We start from the raw sequence: 20865 nt of genomic DNA on the forward strand, positions 1-20865 counted from the left end.
TTGAAACCAGCACGGGGATTACAGGAATGGCATGAGATGAACCAAATTTGGCATATTTTAGCCAGCAGAATCGTATGATTTGAGGGTTGAGGAAGCTTTGCCGGATCTCATGTAGTGATTGACCGAGTCAGCTAGATGACGCAGAGAAGGAGTTAGTTCAAGATCAGCTCGTTGAACGACGGCCAGGCCAGGGGGAACGGTTTTGCAGATGGACATCTTTGGTGGAATTCCTGGAATTTGAAACGGGACAAGCAGTCAACAGCATGGTTTTCACTTCCAGGAATGTGTTCGGCTTTGATTATGACATTATTTTGGACAGATAGCCAGGTGATGCGGTGCATGAGGGACATGATGAGGGGAGAGGAGGAGCGGCCTTTGTTAATGTTGCTGACTGATGCCTCGTTGTCACAGAAGACTGTCGGTCTTTGTCTCGACCAGCTGGGACTCCAGATGTGGTACGTGACTGTGATGGGGTATATTTCGAAGAGGGCCACGGACTGAGGAATGATCCTGAAGGGCTCGCTGAGGGGCCCAGACTTCTGCAAACCACTCCCCCTGACAGTAGCCTTTGGAGGGAGCAGTGTCAGTGAATAGTTGGAGTGAAGTTGCTGGTGTCACATGGTCCTTGTGGAAGAATGAGATTCTGTTCCAGTCACTAATCAGGGTTTTCCAGAAAGCCAGTTCTGACGTGGACGTGGAAACCGGGTCGAGAGGGTCTTCGGCGCTTGAGGCGAGAACTAAGAGGTGGGAGATTCGATTCAATTCAATTTTAGAAGGGAAAAAGGCAGGGGAGAAGAGGAGCTAATGAGCTGAAACGGCGAGTGAGGCTGTGATTGGATGACTGTGATGAGTGGGAGGCAGAAGGAGAGAAGAGGTGTGACGAGGAAGAAGAGAACGCGAATGGTCCTGGCTCAGTCTCATCGTTGAACTGCAGTAAACTTCCAGTTCTCTGATAACTCCCATCCCTCAAGTGAAACTGCTCCATTAGCAACAATAAAACGTACAATTATTGATGTTAAAAGTGTGCATTTTGTTAAATAGTACATGAATCCTTGATTTATGTTCTGCTTCATGACATTTGATTCCCTAAAATATCGGTGTCCTTTCTATTCCCTCTCAGCTCGGTGCAGTGCTAACCAACAAGGGTTTACTGACCGACTTCAACCTGAGGTGGAACATTCAACACAAAAAAACAAAAGCCAATGGATGAGGTCATCCTCTGTAACTGATCATATTTACAAGATACAAAGGTAGAATGCAAGAAACTATAGTAGGTGTTGCTGAATGACTTTGAAAACCATCTGAAATACTGTAACACAAAAGGTTGTCACCTTCACTTGTGCCTTATCTGAATACTCGACAAAATCAAGAGAAGATTCAGAAAAAAGAACACAAACTACATTATTTATCGTTCCCGTTGAAAATCTTATGAAGTATCTTTCACGTTTTCAGTACAACTAAGCACCAGAATTAAAAGTAGTTTTCTGCTGCCTTCTCTGTTGAAAAGACTCTGACCTCTGACCTCTGACCTCTGAAACGTGCCTGCACATCACTGCAGTGAGAAGTCAACAGGTCACGAGAATTTCATGAGGTGTTAAGTTCATTTTTAAACAATGTTTTCCTATTTTTAAATGTTAAAAACAGCTTGAAGAGAAACTTCTTCAATGTGTGAATACATAAAGGGTTCCCTGTCTTAGCTTTGTTTTAAACAACGATGATTTTACCACAGATTGTTTGTCTGTCTGTTGTGAGTGATCAGACCGAATGAAGCGCTTACAGATGTCTTCATAGAAGTTCAAATCATTTCTCTCCTCTGACACACACACTCAAACACGCACACACACACACACACACACACACACACACACACACACACACACACACACACACACACACACACACACACACTCACACACCTCCCCACCAGCATGTTTGATGGGTCGGCCCACAATGGTCAGTTCTCCCACAGAACAAAGACATGCGTTCTGTGTTCCTGGTGGTTCTGAATTGGATATTAATGGTTGTGTGTGTGTTTGGGCCTTCGGTCCAGCGTGTACTCCACCTTCACCCAACGTCAGCTGTTGATTCTAGATAATCAATGGACGGATGGATCTGGCACCTCGCTGTCTAAAAGCAACCTCACTAAACGTATCTAACCCTTTGATCTGTAACTTGTGAAATGAGACAGACCACATGATGCAGAGTGTCGTGCTGAAAAGTTCCACATGACGATCTGATAAAGAAGTCGTGTTCCTCCTCCGACCACAGATGACAAGTCTCTGCTGAGGGTTGGACCACAGTACTTAGAGCGAGGTGAGCAGAGTCGGTGTTCCACTCAGGAGGAGACCTCAGAGCAGAATGGCTGCAGTCACACAGATCTTCTTCCTGCTGGTTGCTCTCATCTACAACATTCAAGCCCACGAGATTATCAAAATGGAAGATCAAGGATACGATTATTACTTCCATCCACCAAAAGAGAACAACTTCTGCCTGATTTCTAAATTTGTTGGTGAAGATAAGTTTGTCCTGTGGAACACCTCCGACCCCTCGACTGAGAACTCCAGAGTACCTGAAGACTTGAAACAAAGACTTCAAGTTTACACCAACAGGAATATTGAGACTTCTTATAGAATCAAGAAGTTGATACAATCAGACTCCGGCCTGTACCAAGAGGAGTGTTGGACTGAGGACAACGTGACGCGTGAGACAAACTTCAGCATTGTTGTTTGTGGCAAAATGAATGATGGAAAAACTGTTGAGACGAGTTATGGAGGAACATTGGAGATAACATGTGATGGAGCAGCTGAAAATCTGACGGTCCAGTGGCTGCAGTATGATCAAGGATCATGGAGAAGAGTTTTTAAGGACAATACGACATTGTTGGTGAACAGTTCACGAGAAACAATCCAAAAGGTGGAAAATACATCAACTCTTCGTGTATCCAACATCAGAAACGATAAGTTCTACATCTGTCTGGTGATGAACCAACAGCAGTGTGTCAGCAGACAATATGTCGAGTTGATCATGAGACCAGAGAAAATCATTCACTCAGTGGAAGAGACAGCAGCGTTGCAGTGTCCTGATGACATCACTGACCAGCCTCCTGATGACATCACTGACCAGCCTCCAGTCTGGAAAAGGAACGATGGAACTGGATGGATGAACTTTAACCAAATGCAGGACATTTTCTCCACTAAGAATCAGTACATTGACCAAAACAACTCACTGGTGTTTTCATCTCTGATGTTGAATCATTCAGGTTTGTACAGCTGTGTTGTTGATAACATATTGAAAGAGTACTATCTTCTAGTGTGTCCAACATATGACCCACCTGCTGTAGAGCTCTTCTCAGAGGGAGATGAAGTCACTATCAGATGCAACATTAGTTGGAGAGAGAGAAGGAAGCCTGAATGGTTCATTAAGTCGAATCAAACAGAAGGAAAATTTGTCTCAATTGATGAGATGAAACGTCTGACGAGCAGATTTAACATTTCTGACTCTAATATGAGCCTGATAATCTCTAATGTCTCAGTAGAAGACACAGGGGAGTATTGGTGTGTAGATGTAGACGGGTACTATCAGTGTGTTTCAGGATCCAAAACTCTTGTAAAGTTCAGAGAGCCCGTTGTGGTTTCCTCCCCCGTCCATGTAGTGAAGTCCTCGCTGTTCATTGTCCTGCTGGTGATGCTTTGTGTTGCTGTGCTCGCTGTGATCCTGAAGACCAGGAGAGGAGAGCAGCCTCCAGCTGATACAGTGGTCGAGTACGTAAACGTTCCAATGCAGGAATCATCTTTATAATGCTTGTGTCTCGTTGCTGTTACAGTGTGTGATATATGTGCATCTTAAAAACAAACAAAAAGCCACATCGACTGTTGTGATGAAAAAAAAGAATCAAATGTAAATATGATTTTATTTCTACAAGCATAATAGTATTTTGGTTGTATTTGTTTTTTATATATTTGTTTTCCTTCATCTGTGACCAAAAAATACCTATGAAATGTTTTGTGAATTACTCGTGATGAATTATATTTTATCCATGAAATATATTTTCAAATTCTTTCTGTTTTTTTATTTACTGAGTTTCACTTGGATGCGACACCCTTCGTCAGAAATGTGGGTTTATTATTATTAATTAGTCTTAATGTGAAAAGTAAAAACAGACGTGAAAAGATGAGTAATAAGTGAAGATAAAGAAACAAATAAATAAAGATATATAAGGTGATGGTGAAGTTGTTGTGGATATCTGCCTGCACTCTGACCACAGGAGGCGGCTCATCTCTTTTGGAATCATATTTTAAAAACATTTAAACAATTCTTTCTTTTATCTCCAGACTTTTGTCTTGTTTTATTACACAGATTTTGTTTTGAAATGTAATGATAATATGAAAATGTTTATTTTTTCATTTGTATGTGAAATAATTTGTGTTGCTTTTAATGCATAAATCATATTATTGTGTAATCTATCAATTTTGTTGCTGTTATATGTACAACCCTGTTTTTAACAGAGTTGGGACGCTGTGCAAAATGTAAATAAAAATGATTTGCAAATCATATAAATCCATATTTCATTGAAAATAAAACAATAACATTTTTCAGCTTCAACATTTGACATGTTGTGTTTTGTCTATAAAAAAATATGTTTTTATTATCTTATCTGATATCAATTTGATTGCAGCAACACCTCAAAAAAGAGTCAACAAAACACTGGAAAAGTTGTGTAAAGATAAAAAAAAAAATAATACCTGGTGGGACATCTCATAACTAATTAGGTTACCATGGCAACAGATCAGTAACATGATTGGGTATAAAAGATGATTTCAGAGAGGTGGAGTCTCTCAGCAGTGAAGATGGAGAGAGGTTCACCACTCTGTGGAAGACTGTGGAAAAGTAGTGCAACAATCTGAGAATAATGTTCCTCATTCACCAACCGTTCTGAAGAAGAAGTTCATTCTTAAAACTTCACAAAGCATCATGGTTTTGAATAGTCACTACACTATCACCATGACAACCGGACAACAGCTTTGTCTTCCAGGTTTATCAGCAATGAATCGCTTGTTAGGAAAAATTTAATTAATTGGACTTTTACAGAGAAAACTATTCAAAGATGATCTGTAGCTCACTAGTCTCCCACACAGACACAGAAAAACACACACACACACACACACACACACACACACACACACACACACACACACACACACACACACACACACACACAGACACACACACACACTGTAGCATCACAAGGGGCCAGGTAGTGGATGGATGCTACATCTCCTTTGTAAATCAGCTGCCACACCACAAAATGGCGGCCCATTTACAAACTGCAGACTGTGTGTGTGAGAGGAAACATAGCTAAAACCACTGAAGATAACGTGTCTTCAAACACAGATAACAGAGAGTTGTTGCTAGGAAGGGTTGCTATGTGTGTGTGTGTGTGTGTGTGTGTGTGTGAGAGAGAGAATATTACGCAATCAGATATCTAGATTAAGACTTCAACATGGATCATGAACACCAGCCGACACATTTCTCTTAAACTGTTGACTAATATTAACACAACAGTTACTCTGAAATGTTTTAATCTCTGAAATTGAATCTATCAGCTAATTGATGTGTAGAAAAAAACATGTGGGACCAACGACCGGACCGTAAAGTAGAGACAGCAGCCCATTGGTTCATTTTCTTGACTGACAGCGGGCCGGTCCAATCACATCTCTGAATCCACCTCAGCCCTCCCCCTCTGTCCTGTTTCTCATGTCAGATGTCCTGCAGATCAAAGATCAAAGGGGCTGAGACTCTGTGGAGAGACAGGAAGTTAAAGGAGGACAGTAGAGATATGACCTCTGTAGACAGAGGAGGAGGGAGACAGGGAGGATGAGGAGGGACAGAGGACACAGGAGGAGAGACAGGGAGGATGAGGAGGGACAGAGGACACAGGTGGAGAGAGACAGGGAGGATGAGGAGGGACAGAGGACACAGGAGGAGAGAGATCCCCTCCTCCTCATGACCCCCCCTCCTAATGACCCCATCTGCCTCAACCGGTTCGGGTGAGAGGAGAGCAGAGAGAGAAAAGGACAGCATAGAGATAGAAGAGAAGAACTGTTGGTGGAGACGACAAACGCAGAGCAGAGACATGCAGCTCCATGACGGGACATCTGGAAAAGAGAGAGCAGAAACTACACGAGCGAAGGAACTGAATGGAGACAACAGATAATAAGAATAAACTATGGGAGAGAAGAAGATGGTGAGGTATGAGTCAGTTAAAGAGTAGGAGGAAAGAAAAGAAGCTCAGCATGTAACGAGGTCCTCCAGCAGCCTCGGCCTATAACAGCATAACTAAGGGTTGGTTCAGGTCTACCTGAGCCAGCCCTAACTATAGGCTTTATCAAGAAGGAACGTTTTGAGTCTAATCTTAAAGCTAGAGAGGGTTTCTGCCCCTCCAACACAAACTGGGAGCTGGTTCCACAGGGGAGGAGCCTGAACACTGAAGCTCCGCCTCCCATTCTACTTCTGGAAACTCTAGGAACCACAAGTAGACCAGCGTACTTAGAGAGAAGTGCTCTGCTAGGATTATATGGTTCTATAAGATCTCTAAGATATGATGGAGCCTGGTCATGTAGAGCTTTGTAAGTCATCAAGAGAACTTTAAATTATATTCTTGATTTCACAGGAAGCCAGTGAAGAGAAGCTAAAACTGGAGAAATATGATCTCTCTTGATAAATCCCATCAGTACTCTTGCTGCAGCGTTTTGGATCAGCTGCAGGTTTTTAATGAGTAATTTGGACATCCTAACAACAAGGAATTACAATAATCTAGTCTAGAAGTAACAAAAGCATGAATGAGTTTTTCTGCGTCACGCTGAGGATGGGTTTTCCTGATTTTATTAATATTACGTAGATGAAAGAAGGCAGTTCTGGAGATTTGCTTTATATGGTGTCTAAAGGACAAATCCTCATCAAAGATGACTCCAAGGTTCCTCACAGTTTTGCTGGAGGCCAAGAGAATGTCATCCGGAGTAACTAACGATAACAGTAACTATATGGGTTCATTGTTTTCTTTCCACTGATAGTCAGTCATGTTTTATATAAGTGAGAGATATTTGCAGAATGTCGTTGGATACTGGAGAGGATTACAGTGTACAACAAGAACTTGAACAACTTGGATTCATTTGAACATAATTATTATAAATTGAGATGTTGTTTTCAAAGTTTGTCTGCTGTAAACATTGGTTCGTTGGCTCCTTGATGGTCTAGTGGCTAGGATTAGGGGCTTTCACTGCCGTGGCCCGGGTTCAATTCCTGTTCAGGGAATGAAGCAGCAGCAGAACCCCTATTCTATACCAAAGTAATAGTTCTCTTGTTAAAAGAGCCAACTTTGGGACAACGTGGTAAGTGTGTGAATTACGTTTGTTGTCATCCTTCTTCATTGTCATGTCTCCCTGATGCAGATTGGATCAGATTGGGTGCTCACACCACCAGTCAAGAATGAAGTCTTGATCAGGGAATGATATTTTGGCACTACAATACACTGGTGTCCAACCAAGAGATATGCAACATGCCTACTTGTATCCAAGTTTCATAGGTTTCATCGCAGATTTAAAATTGTTCCATCACAAAAAGATCCAAATCAGAAGACACATCACATTAGGTGAATGGCATTTATTGACCTGGCTTAACTCATGCATTGGCCGGGAGTCGAACACAGGTCAAATGCTTGGGAAGCAGCTATTCTCACCACTATACCACCAATGCCTGCCCTGATACATGGCCAAGGCGGTATGTGACAATTTAAAAGCCCAGAATGGCATTTGCCAACATCTGATGTCTGATGCGTGAATGAAGGGAAAAAGGGGCAATAGTGGATCTCTACAAAAAGCTTACACCCATGCATCTCATGAAAATAGGAGTAAATGTCACAGATCTTGTAGTTAACGGGATTCAAACCTGCAGGAGACTCTCCGTCGGATGCCTCATCGTTACTTGTCCAAAAGAGCAAGTTGAAACACTTTATGCCAGCCTCTAATTGACATCTTCAACTTTCGTTTGGCCTTACCGCCTTACAGGGGCAGCTGGGCGGGTGGTTGTGGGAGCCAGACCACTCTGTCCCAAAAAGGACGCGCCTTTACCAGGTGAATGCATTGGCCAGCAATTAAACCGTGTCCAACTGCTTGGGAAGCAGCTCTTCACACCATCATACCACCAATGATACATCCCTTCTGCCTTTTTCTTCAGTGGAAGTAGCTACGACACCTTCAACCGTAGACGCTGGAAAAACAGAGAGAAAGAGCAGGATAACCCTTCTCATCAGTTTCAGAGGAAAAAATTGAATTCCTCATCAAAATACATTGAATTGGCCTGAACAACTAAGAACCGATCCCTGATAGTGTTGCGGCGAGTATTCGGAGCTTTCACCGCCACGGCCCGGGTGTCGATTCCCAGTGAGGGAATTGTGAGGTCGTCTCAAACGGAGAACAAATGCCAATATTTGGAACGTTACCACTGTCTGAATCACTCACTCTTCCTCTTTTCTTTGTTTTCTTGCTCCTGACTGGACGTCATTGGGCTCTCAGACAACAATAAATGCTCCATACATAACACATTGTTCTAATTCCAGAGATTCTATTACAGAATTGTGGGCTCGTCCGGGATTTGAACCGAGGACCTCTCGCACCCAAAGCGAGAATCATACCCCTAGACCAACGAGCCATGAAAACATGCATTTGGACGTCCTTTTAGAGAGCACCTGGACATTTTAGTACTGCCCCAGTAAGTGTACGAACATGAAATAGTTCCATATGTGAGAATACCAAAGGAAGTACGGTATTCAGAACACAGTCCTTGTCTCTTTCTCACTGGTTGGATCCAGTTTCTTGATTGTCTTGGATAATAGCAAAAACTGCACCTGTTTGATTTTTACCAGCCTGAGTCCAAATCAAGTCTACTTGTATTTCATTTTATGCATTTTATCTGTTTTATCTCATTTCTTTTCTATTTTTTAAAATGTTCCTTTATATCTGTTTTTATGTGAAACACTGCATGTAATTCTCTTGCTGTGAAATAATTTGAGGTGAATTTCATGAAATCATCATTATTATTAATATTATTAATATTTTTTTTTAAATTATTATTAGTTAAGCACAGTAATTGTGCCTGCACTAAACACAATAATGTCAAGTGCAGGCACAATTACAGAGAGGGTGTTGAAGAACATGATTTACTAATACAAACATTATATTTTAAAAACTAATTTCAGCATCCAACACAATTCAAACCTATATTCAATAAATTATTTCAAAAATATGAATTTTGACCTAATAGAATAAATAGAAATACATGATAGTATTCTTTAATCAGTATTTTTTAACTTCCAGATTATAAGACTTCTAAGCTGAGTACACGTGTTTACAATGTAATACAGTTTACATTCTTTGAAAACTGCCAGATATTTATGGAACACTGAAACTTGTAAAGTTGCATTATATAAAGTTACAAAATTTCTAAACTGACAAAACCTGAACTGGTAAAACACTTTAACAAATATAGTTTGTCCTCTTAGTCTTCTAACTGGTTGCAGAACTCCCTTTTGCAGAATTTTGAAATGACATGTATAACTGTAATAACTGTAAAAGTTGGGCTTCAATCAGTAGTTAATAAAAAACTAAGAAAAGAATATACAAGAGAGATAAATGCAATACTACCTGTCAAAATTTGATGGATGGTGACCTTTGACCTTAGCCCCTCCGCTGGCCTTGTTATAGACCCCTCCCCATCCATATGACTTGTGAGCACCACCTGCTGGTAGCACCCAATTCAGTAGCTTTTATTTAAGATCTTAGTAAATCAGGCCCTTCGTGTTTCACCACTCAGCCTATACATACCCTGGACCAACACATTGCGTGAGGTGGCAGCACTGGGGGCAGATGTTCCACCCCCTTCAATCCCCTCCATCAGAGGCCTTCCTGAATTGTTGGAGGACCAGCTCCTCTGGAACAGAACATTCTGGTGGAGCTAGTCCTCCTCCTGTCTTCCTCTCATCATTCTTTTTCCTGTTTGCTTCAGGCAAGATGAACACTTCTCATTTTACACAGCATGAATTCCACACAGTGAAAGAATGAATCAGGAACAGAAACTAGATTCCACTTTGTAGGATGGTTTCATGCTTGATGTGGATCTGCTGCCTTGTCACAGCCTCTCACCTAACTGTAACCCAACAAGATGCACTCTTTGTCTGGCCTACAACCCTATACCTAACCCCCCTCTGCTTGTAGGCAAGAGAATGTCGTCCCAACAATAAATAAAACTACATTTAACTACCTCCCCTAACTACCTCCCTACCTCCCTACTTACCTCCTTCCCTCCCAACCCACCTCCCTACGTCCTAACCTTTCTATCTACCTCCGTATGTCTGGGCTATCTGCTCCAGCTCCAGGTGCTCCTTCTCTGCTCCCTCTCCCCAGCTGCTGGCGCTACGTCTGGTCGTTCTCCTCCAGCTCCTGGAGCCCCATCCCAGGCCCTGGCCTCTTACCGAATGGTAAACCAACAAGGTGCACCCTTGTCCGGCCTATAACCCTAACCCTGACCTCTACGCCACCCTGCTAACGCTACAACCTTCCTCACCATCCGGCCCCGTGGCTCCACTCTGAAGCACCCCTCCCCGGGTTTAACACTTTCAGTCCTCACCAGCAGGCCCTTCGTGCCCCTGGTACCCAACAGAAACTTCATGCCCCTGGCACCCTACAGGAGCTTTGTTATCGCGTTGACGAGAACGGGAAGGACGTGAGGTTGCAGTGACCCTGAGCTTTTGACCTTTGAATTTTTCGATATATTTAGGTCACAAAAAGCACGTAAAATCTATGTAAAAACGACATATACTTAGAGGCAGTACATATAGACAAGGGAAACATAAAAACAAAACAAAGCTTGATTTATTGAGGCACAGTCATATTCAATTGCTGATTTATGGTTCAGAAATAGTATTGCAATGAAGTCCGTTTCTTACTTTGCTGAAAAACAATCACATACAAATTGCAGTTAAGTCAAGCCAATAATGAACTTTTACTGCTTAATATACACTATTTATTCGTCTCAATTAAATATGTAAGCAGTAAGGAATTGCACGTATTTATTGAACATTCTTGAATGTAGAAACAGTCGTAATATTTCCAAAAATGAAGAACCTTTGTCATCCACCTGTTTCGTCGTGCTATCCAGTTCCCTCTGGAACATTTCCGTCTGAGTGAATTCCTCAAATACAATAATTAGTGGCCCTTTTTAGAATGAATTAAAAACATTTGTCACATGTCACGGACGTCAGGATCTGTCTGACATGTCTGACCCTGTGTGTTTTTTCCTCGGTGCCCCCCCCCCCGATCTCCTCTCCTCATGTCATTCCCCTGTTTGTTGTTGTCTGCCATGTGCTTCATGTTTTGGTCAGTGTCTGGAGGGTGTGGATTTCTCCACTGGCCACCTCCACACACCTCCCACTTCCACACAGCTGCTGTCAACCCCACTAATCACCTCCTGGCAGTATATCAACCTCAGTCCTGCACTCCACCTCCATCAGTCTGTTCCATCAGCTCACCTGGTACCACGGTGCAGCAGCTGGTGATAAGTTGGACTGTTTGTCTTTTATTTTTCCTCGTCTGGTTCTGATCCCTGACTGTTCTCTGCCTGCTGTAGTAACCTGCCAGCCGTCAGCCTGATCCGTCTTTTGCCTGAGACGCTCACTTGTATCCAGCACCAATCCACGGAGACCACACAGTCCGGACACCTGAAGTCCTGCATCAGACCACGGAGACCACCAGCTCGGCCCTCCGGCCTTTGCTCCAAAGTCAGAGCACGGAAATGCTCCACCGGCCAGCGCAAACTCATCTGATGGTGAACTCTCCTGACACACTCTCACCTGACACCTGGAAAACTCCCTGATCTCCTCCAGCCTTCCACGGCTCCCCTGTCACAGAGACTTTGGACTTGGATACAAGTAGGCATGTTGCATTGCATGTCCTATATTGTACGTGGCAGCCCATTGAATGTGACAGTCCACCCAAACCTGAGCTTCTCTTCGGTTGCTTGGCACCCGGCTTTCACTTTTCAGCAAAGCTTTCATCCAGCTCTTTTGCACACAGTGATTCCCCGTTAATTTGACTGAGACAGATTAGATTCACTTTTGAATTTTGCCATTGAGTTAAGGTGGCGGATATCTCTTGGTTGGACACCAGTGTATTGTAGTGCTTACAAGCTTACAAGCTGCCCCTAAGTTTTACTCACCGATCTAAAGACAGAAATAAAATCATGCAGCCAAAACAAGGGGGTCCGTGGGGATCACGGCTGAAGGGTCCCGTTATCGTCTCTCAACTGAAATCAGCACAATCTTATCTATTAACTATAAATACAGCTCTCGGTTCATTTCAGTTAGGATTAGCGCAGAGGATTGAAGGAGATGACGCACGCTGACTGAGCTGCAGCTTCTTCTTCTTCTCTGATCTGATTGGCGGATCGCGAGCAGCTTTGAACGAGGTGCACACCGCCACCTACCGTACCGGAGGGTGTAGTTTTCAGGGTGGTCATTTCAGAACTGTTTAAAATGATGATAATAATAATAATAACAACACAAAAAATAAAAATCAATCCTCTGTTCTTAATCTAGTTTCTTTAAAGAAACGCCATTCTTCACACGTTGCAAGAATTCCCTCTAAACTGACAAATCTTCTCCTTGAAAATGTTCCTTTCTACAAATACAGCAATTATCTGAAGTGATTTTTTTTTTTTGCCATGAAATACAGAGTTGAGTTTAGTCCTATATGTCCGAATCGTAGCCTTGAGAATATGACCTGATCTCTTCCATACTTCCCTTTAAAAACCTTCACATTTATGGATTTTTGAATGTCACAACAGCAGCTTTCTTCTTTTTCTTTGTGATTTTACGGGTTACTGCCACCTGCTGGTTTTAATCGTCCACTACAATCTCGGGATTTTCTCTGGTCTCCCTTGACGACTTGTATCTCCATGTTGAAGGACGTTTGTGAAATATATATATTGTATATGTATGGACCCGGATCAATGCCATAAAGTCTGAAAATGAACACGTACGATCTGAAAGTGGAAAAAAAGATTGGAAAGTGAAAACAAATTAATAAAAGATCTGAATCTAAAAGTTTAAAATTGACAGCTATAAAAATAAAGAAAATTAAAATTGAAAATCAAATTTGTCTTCAAAATAATTGCAATATATATATATATTTCATAAATGTCTGTCAATATGGACATCAAGGAAGACCTCATCAACATCTCATTCATCTGACTCAGAAACATACACACACACACACACACACACACACACACACACACACACGCGCACACACACACACACACACACACACACACACACACACACACATGCCCTCCTCATTCTCTCTGTCTCTCTCCTCCTGTGTCCTCTGTCCCTCCTCATCCTCCCTGTCTCTCCTCCTGTGTCCTCTGTCCCTCCTCATCCTCCCTGTCTCTCTCCTCCTGTGTCCTCTGTCCCTCCTCATCCTCCCTGTCTCTCCTCCTGTGTCCTCTGTCCCTCCTCACCCTCCCTGTCTCTGTCTCTCTCCTCCTGTGTCCTCTGTCCCTCCTCATCCTCCCTGTCTCTCTCCACCTGTGTCCTCTGTCCCTCCTCATCCTCCCTGTCTCTCCTCCTGTGTCCTCTGTCCCTCCTCACCCTCCCTGTCTCTCTCCTCCTGTGTCCTCTGTCCCTACTCAACCTCCCTGTCTCTGTCTCTCTCCTCCTGTGTCCTCTGTCCCTCCTCATCCTCCCTGTCTCTCTCCACCTGTGTCTTCTGTCCCTCCTCATCCTCCCTGTCTCTCCTCCTGTGTCCTCTGTCCCTCCTCACCCTCCCTGTCTCTCTCCTCCTGTGTCCTCTGTCCCTCCTCATCCTCCCTGTCTCTCTCCTCCTCTGTCTACAGAGGTCATATCTCTACTGTCCTCCTTTAACTTCCTGTCTCTCCACAGAGTTGTTACCTCACTTTTATTGAGTAGATTATATAAATTTAATTTTACAGTGCACCAACAAAATAGAGTTAGAAACATTTAAGAGTAACTGTCAATATTAGTCAACAGTTTAAGAGAAGTGTGTCGGCTGGTGTTCATGATCCATGTTGAAGTCTTAATCTAGATATCTGATTGCGTAATATTCTCTCTCTCTCACACACACACACACACACACACACACACACACACACACACACACACACACACACACACATAGACACACACACACACACACACACACACACACATCCACACAAACACACACACACACATACACAAAGGGGATGGAGCACCAGGTATTTTTTTTTTTTATCTTTACTCAACATTTCCAGTGTTTTGTTGACTCTTTTTTGAGGTGTTGCTGCAATCAAATTGATATAAGATAAGATAATAAGAACATATTTTTCATAGACAAAACACAACATGTCAAATGTTGAAGCTGAAAAATGTTAGTTTTATTTTCAATAAAATATGGATTTATATGATCTGCAAATCATTTTTATTTACATTTTACACAGCGTCCCAACTCTGTTAAAAACAGGGTTGTACATATAACAGCAACAAAACTGATAGATAACTCAATAATGTGATTTATGCATTAAAAGCAACACAAATTATTTCACATATAAATGAAAAAATAAACATTTTCATATTATCGTTACATTTAAAAACAAAATCTGTGTAATAAAACAAGACAAAAGTCAAAAGATAAAAGAAAGAATTGTTTACATGTTTATAAAATATGATTCCAAAAGAGATGGGCCGCCTCCTGTGGTCAGAGTGCAGGCAGATATCCACAACAACTTCACCATCACCTTATATATCTTTATTTATTTGTTTCTTTATCTTCACTTCTTACTCATCTTTTCACGTCTGTTTTTACTTTTCACATTAAGACTAATTAATAATAATAAACCCACATTTCTGACTAAGGGTGTCGCATCCAAGTGAAACTCAGTAAATAAAAAACAAAGAATTTGAAAATATATTTCATGGATAAAATATAATTCATCACGAGTAATTCACAAAACATTTCATAGGTATTTTTTGGTCACAGATGAAGGAAAACAAATATATAAAAAACAAATACAACCAAAATACTATTATGCGTGTAGAAATAAAATCATATTTACATTTGATTCTTTTTTTTCATCACAACAGTCGATGTGGCTTTTTGTTTGTTTTTAAGATGCACATATATCACACACTGTAACAGCAACGAGACACAAGCATTATAAAGATGATTCCTGCATTGGAACGTTTACGTACTCGACCACTGTGTCAGCTGGAGGCTGCTCTCCTCTCCTGGTCTTCAGGATCACAGCGAGCACAGCAACACAAAGCATCACCAGCAGGACAATGAACAGCGAGGACTTCACTACATGGACGGGGGAGGAAACCACAACGGGCTCTCTGAACTTTACAAGAGTTTTGGATCCTGAAACACACTGATAGTACCCGTCTACATCTACACACCAATACTCCCCTGTGTCTTCTACTGAGACATTAGAGATTATCAGGCTCATATTAGAGTCAGAAATGTTAAATCTGCTCGTCAGACGTTTCATCTCATCAATTGAGACAAATTTTCCTTCTGTTTGATTCGACTTAATGAACCATTCAGGCTTCCTTCTCTCTCTCCAACTAATGCTGCATCTGAGAGTGACTTCATCTCCCTCTGAGAAGAGCTCTACAGCAGGTGGGTCATATGTTGGACACACTAGAAGATCGTACTCTTTTAATACGTAATCAACACCACAGCTGTAGAAACTTGTATGGTTCAACATCAGAGGTGAAAACACCAGTGAGTTGTTTTGGTCAACGTACTGATTCTTAGTGGAGAAAATGTCCTGCATTTGGTCAAAGTTCATCCAATCAGTTTCATGGTACCTTTTCCAGACTGGAGGCTGGTCAGTGATGTCATCAGGAGGCTGGTCAGTGATGTCATCAGGAGGTTGGTCAGTGATGTCATCAGGACACTGCAACGCTGCTGTCTCTTCCACTGAGTGATTGATTGTCTCTGGTCTCATGAACAACCAGACATATTGACTGCTGACACACTGCTGTTGGTTCATCACCAGACAGTTGTAGAACTTATCATTTCTGATGTTGGATACATGAAGAGTTGATGTATTTTCCAACTTTTGGATTGTTTCTGGTGAACTCTTCACCAACAATGTCGTATTGTCCTTAAAAACTCTTCATGATCCTTGATCCTTCTGCAGCCACTGGACCGTCAGATTTTCAGCTGCTCCCTTACATGTTATCTCCAATGTTCCTCCAAGACTCGTTTTAAAAGTTTTTCCATCATTCATTTTGCCACAAACAACAATGCTGAAGTTTGTCTCACGTGTCACTTTGTCCTCAGTCCAACACTCCTCTTGGTACAGGCCGGAGTCTGATTGGATCAACTTCTTGATTCTATAAGAAATCTCATTATTCCAGTCGGTGCCAACTTGAAGTCTTTGTTTCAAGTCTTCAGGTACTGTGGAGTTCTCAGTCGAGGGGTCGGAGGTGTTCCACAGGACAAACTTATCTTCACCAACAAATTTAGAAATCAGGCAGAAGTTGTTCTCTTTTGGTGGCAGGAAGTAGAAAGACCTCCCTGGATCTTCCACCTTGAGAATCTGGTCAGCTTGAATGTTGTAGATGAGAGCAACCAGCAGGAAGAAGATCTGTGTGACTGCAGCCATTCTGCTCTGAGGTCTCCTCCTGAGTGGAACACCGACTCTGCTCACCTCGCTCTAAGTACTGTGGTCCAACCCTCAGCAGAGACTTGTCATCTGTGGTCGGAGGAGGAACACGACTTCTTTATCAGATCGTCACGTGGAACTTTTCAGCACGACACTCTGCATCATGTGGTCTGTCTCGTTTCACAAGTTACAGATCAAAGGGTTAGATACGTTTAGTGAGGTTGCTTTTAGACAGCGAGGTGCCAGATCCATCCGTCCATTGATTATCTAGAATCAACAGCTGACGTTGGGTGAAGGTGGAGTGCACGCTGGACCGAAGGCCCAAACACACACACACAACCATTAATATCCAATTCAGAACCACCAGGAACACAGAACGCATGTCTTTGTTCTGTGGGAGAAAACACACACAGGAGCAAGTCATGGCTGTTAAAGTGAGCTAAAACCCCTGAAGCTAACATGTTTCTTGTAAAGAATATGAACAAATCAGATATAGAGATTATGACTTCAACATGGATCATGAACACCAGCCGACACACTTCTCTTAAACTGTTGACTAATATTGACAGTTACTCTTAAATGTTTCTAACTCTATTTTGTTGGTGCACTGTAAAATTAAATTTATATAATCTACTCAATAAAAGTGAGGTAACAATTTACACTGTTTGTTTTGTTTGATTTCCCCCCTTGTTTTGAGTAAAAAAATACCTACATTTAACAGCTATGACACACTAAACGAAATTAGGTAAAGTCTACTTGATATTTCTCAATACATTACACTACTGATTACTTATAAAAGGGAGTAATAGAAACTCTTAATATATTATCAATAATAAATCAATATGTCTCATTGGCTATTCAGAAAAGGTAAGCTTTACTTAAAAATTGAAATGTCAGACACAGGAGTTGATCTTGTCAATTACTCTTTCTTTAACAAAGGTTACACAAGGACTCTCTTAATTCAGCAGAAAAAAAAGTGTCTTGAACACTTCAAATGTGTTTATGCGTGCATAAGAGCTAAGACGAAAATATATAAACAAACCCAGAATCTGAAGCTTTTTGGAATACTCATGGTTGAGGACGTAGATCAGTCTTATCAACAGCAGGCATGCGTTGCTTTAGTATCCACACCCATTGAACACTTGGATGCCCTCCATCACAACCGACATGTCTGCTGGGTTCAGAGAATGATGAGTCACAAGCACATTCATGGTTTGGTGGGTGAGGCCCTCACATACGTCCTCCATGATAAAAAAAGAGAAAAAAAAGAACACCATATGCATATGTGTGTGTGTGTGTGTGTGTGGGAGACAAGTGAGCTACAGATTATCTTTGAATAGTTTTCACTGTAAAAGTCCAATTAATTAAATTTTTCCCAACAAGCGATTCATTGCTGACAAACCTGGAAGACAAAGCTGTTGTCCGGTTGTCATGGTGATAGTGTAGTGACTATTCAAAACCATGATGCTTTGTGAAGTTTTAAGAATGAACTTCTTCTTCAGAACGGTTGGTGAATGAGGAACATTATTCTCAGATTGTTGCACTACTTTTCCACAGTCTTTCACAGAGTGGTGAACCTCTCTCCATCTTCACTGCTGAGAGACTCCGCCTCTCTGAAATCATCTTTTATACCCAATCATGTTACTGATCTTTTGCCATGGTAACCTAATTAGTTATGAGATGTCCCATCAGGTATTTTTTTTTATCTTTACACAACTTTTCCAGTGTTTTGTTGACTCTTTTTTGAGGTGTTGCTGCTATCAAATTGATGTAAGATAAAATAATGAGAAAATATTTTTCATAGACGTAGACCAGACGTAGCGCCAGCAGCTGGGGAGAGGGAGCAGAGAAGGAGCACCTGGAGCTGGAGCAGATAGCCCAGACGTACGGAGGTAGATAGAGAGGTTAGGACGTAGGGAGGTGGGTCGGGAGGGAAGGAGGTAAGTAGGGAGGTAGGGAGGTAGTTAAATGTAGTTTTATTTATTGTTGGGACGACATTCTCTTGCCTACAAGCAGAGGGGGGTTAGGTATAGGGTTGTAGGCCAGACAAAGAGTGCATCTTGTTGGGTTACAGTTAGGTGAGAGGCTGTGACAAGGCAGCAGATCCACATCAAGCATGAAACCATCCTACAAAGTGGAATCTAGTTTCTGTTCCTGATTCATTCTTTCACTGTGTGGAATTCATGCTGTGTAAAATGAGAAGTGTTCATCTTGCCTGAAGCAAACAGGAAAAAGAATGATGAGAGGAAGACAGGAGGAGGACCAGCTCCTCCAGAATGTTCTGTTCCAGAGGAGCTGGTCCTCCAACAATTCAGGAAGGCCTCTGATGGAGGGGATTGAAGGGGGTGGAACATCTGCCCCCAGTGCTGCCACCTCACGCAATGTGTTGGTCCAGGGTATGTATAGGCTGAGTGGTGAAACACGAAGGGCCTGATTTACTAAGATCTTAAATAAAAGCTACTGAATTGGGTGCTACCAGCAGGTGGTGCTCACAAGTCATATGGATGGGGAGGGGTCTATAACAAGACCAGCGGAGGGGCTAAGGTCAAAGGTCACCATCCATCAAATTTTGACAGGTAGTATTGCATTTATCTCTCTTGTATATTCTTTTCTTAGTTTTTATTAACTACTGATTGAAGCCCAACTTTTACAGTTATTACAGTTATACAGGTTATTTCAAAATTCTGCAAAAGGGAGTTCTGCAACCAGTTAGAAGACTTAGAGGACAAACTATATTTGTTAAAGTGTTTTACTAGTTCAGGTTTTGTCAATTTAGAAATTTTGTAACTTTATATAATGCAACTTTACAAGTTTCAGTGTTCCATAAATATCTGGCAGTTTTCAAAGAATGTAAACTGTATTACATTGTAAACACGTGTACTCAGCTTAGAAGTCTTATAATCTGGAAGTTAAAAAATACTGATTAAAGAATACTATCATGTATTTCTATTTATTCTATTAGGTCGAAATTCATATTTTTGAAATAATTTATTGAATATAGGTTTGAATTGTGTTTGGATGCTGAAATTAGTTTTTAAAATATAATGTTTGTATTAGTAAATCATGTTCTTCAACACCCTCTCTGTAATTGTGCCTGCACTTGACATTATTGCGTTTAGTGCAGGAACAATTACTGTGCTTAACTAATAATAATTTAAAAAAAATATTAATAATAATGATCATACATTTCATGAAATTCACCTCAAATTATTTCACAGCAAGAGAATTACATGCAGTGTTTCACATAAAAACAGATATAAAGGAACATTTTAAAAAATAGAAAAGAAATGAGATAAAACAGATAAAATGCATAAAATGAAATACAAGTAGACTTGATTTGGACTCAGGCTGGTAAAAATCAAACAGGTGCAGTTTTTGCTATTATCCAAGACAATCAAGAAACTGGATCCAACCAGTGAGAAAGAGACAAGGACTGTGTTCTGAATACCGTACTTCCTTTGGTATTCTCACATATGGAACTATTTCATGTTCGTACACTTACTGGGGCAGTACTAAAATGTCCAGGTGCTCTCTAAAAGGACGTCCAAATGCATGTTTTCATGGCTCGTTGGTCTAGGGGTATGATTCTCGCTTTGGGTGCGAGAGGTCCCGGGTTCAAATCCCGGATGAGCCCACAATTCTGTAATAGAATCTCTGGGATTAGAACAATGTGTTGTGTATGGAGCATTTATTGTTGTCTGAGAGCCCAATGACGTCCAGTCAGGAGCAAGAAAACAAAGAAAAGAGTAAGAGTGAGTGATTCAGACAGTGGTAACGTTCCAAATATTGGCATTTGTTCTCCGTTTGAGACGACCTCACAATTCCCTCACTGGGAATCGACACCCGGGCCGTGGCGGTGAAAGCTCCGAATACTCGCCGCAACACTATCAGGGATCGGTTCTTAGTTGTTCAGGCCAATTCAATGTATTTTGATGAGGAATTCAATTTTTTCCTCTGAAACTGATGAGAAGGGTTATCCTGCTCTTTCTCTCTGTTTTTCCAGCGTCTACGGTTGAAGGTGTCGTAGCTACTTCCACTGAAGAAAAAGGCAGAAGGGATGTATCATTGGTGGTATGATGGTGTGAAGAGCTGCTTCCCAAGCAGTTGGACACGGTTTAATTGCTGGCCAATGCATTCACC

The 20865-nt window shown here is 41.6% G+C and overlaps 2 non-coding genes across 2 annotated transcripts; one reads left to right on the plus strand and one right to left on the minus strand.

Annotated features, from left to right (window-relative positions):
* Window positions 1–8634: 8634 nt before the first annotated feature.
* Window positions 8635–8706, minus strand: trnap-ugg (transfer RNA proline (anticodon UGG)). Its single transcript has one exon. It is a non-coding gene; the product is annotated as a tRNA-Pro (tRNA).
* An 11581-nt stretch (window positions 8707–20287) lies between these two features.
* Window positions 20288–20359, plus strand: trnap-ugg (transfer RNA proline (anticodon UGG)). The gene has a single exon. It is a non-coding gene; the product is annotated as a tRNA-Pro (tRNA).
* Window positions 20360–20865: the final 506 nt, after the last annotated feature.

This window comes from Embiotoca jacksoni, unplaced genomic scaffold (genome assembly GCF_022577435.1).
Source record: "Embiotoca jacksoni isolate LCO1_2020_lvr unplaced genomic scaffold, fEmbJac1.0.p SCAF_65, whole genome shotgun sequence".
In the NCBI taxonomy this organism is placed as follows: Eukaryota; Metazoa; Chordata; class Actinopteri; family Embiotocidae; genus Embiotoca; species Embiotoca jacksoni.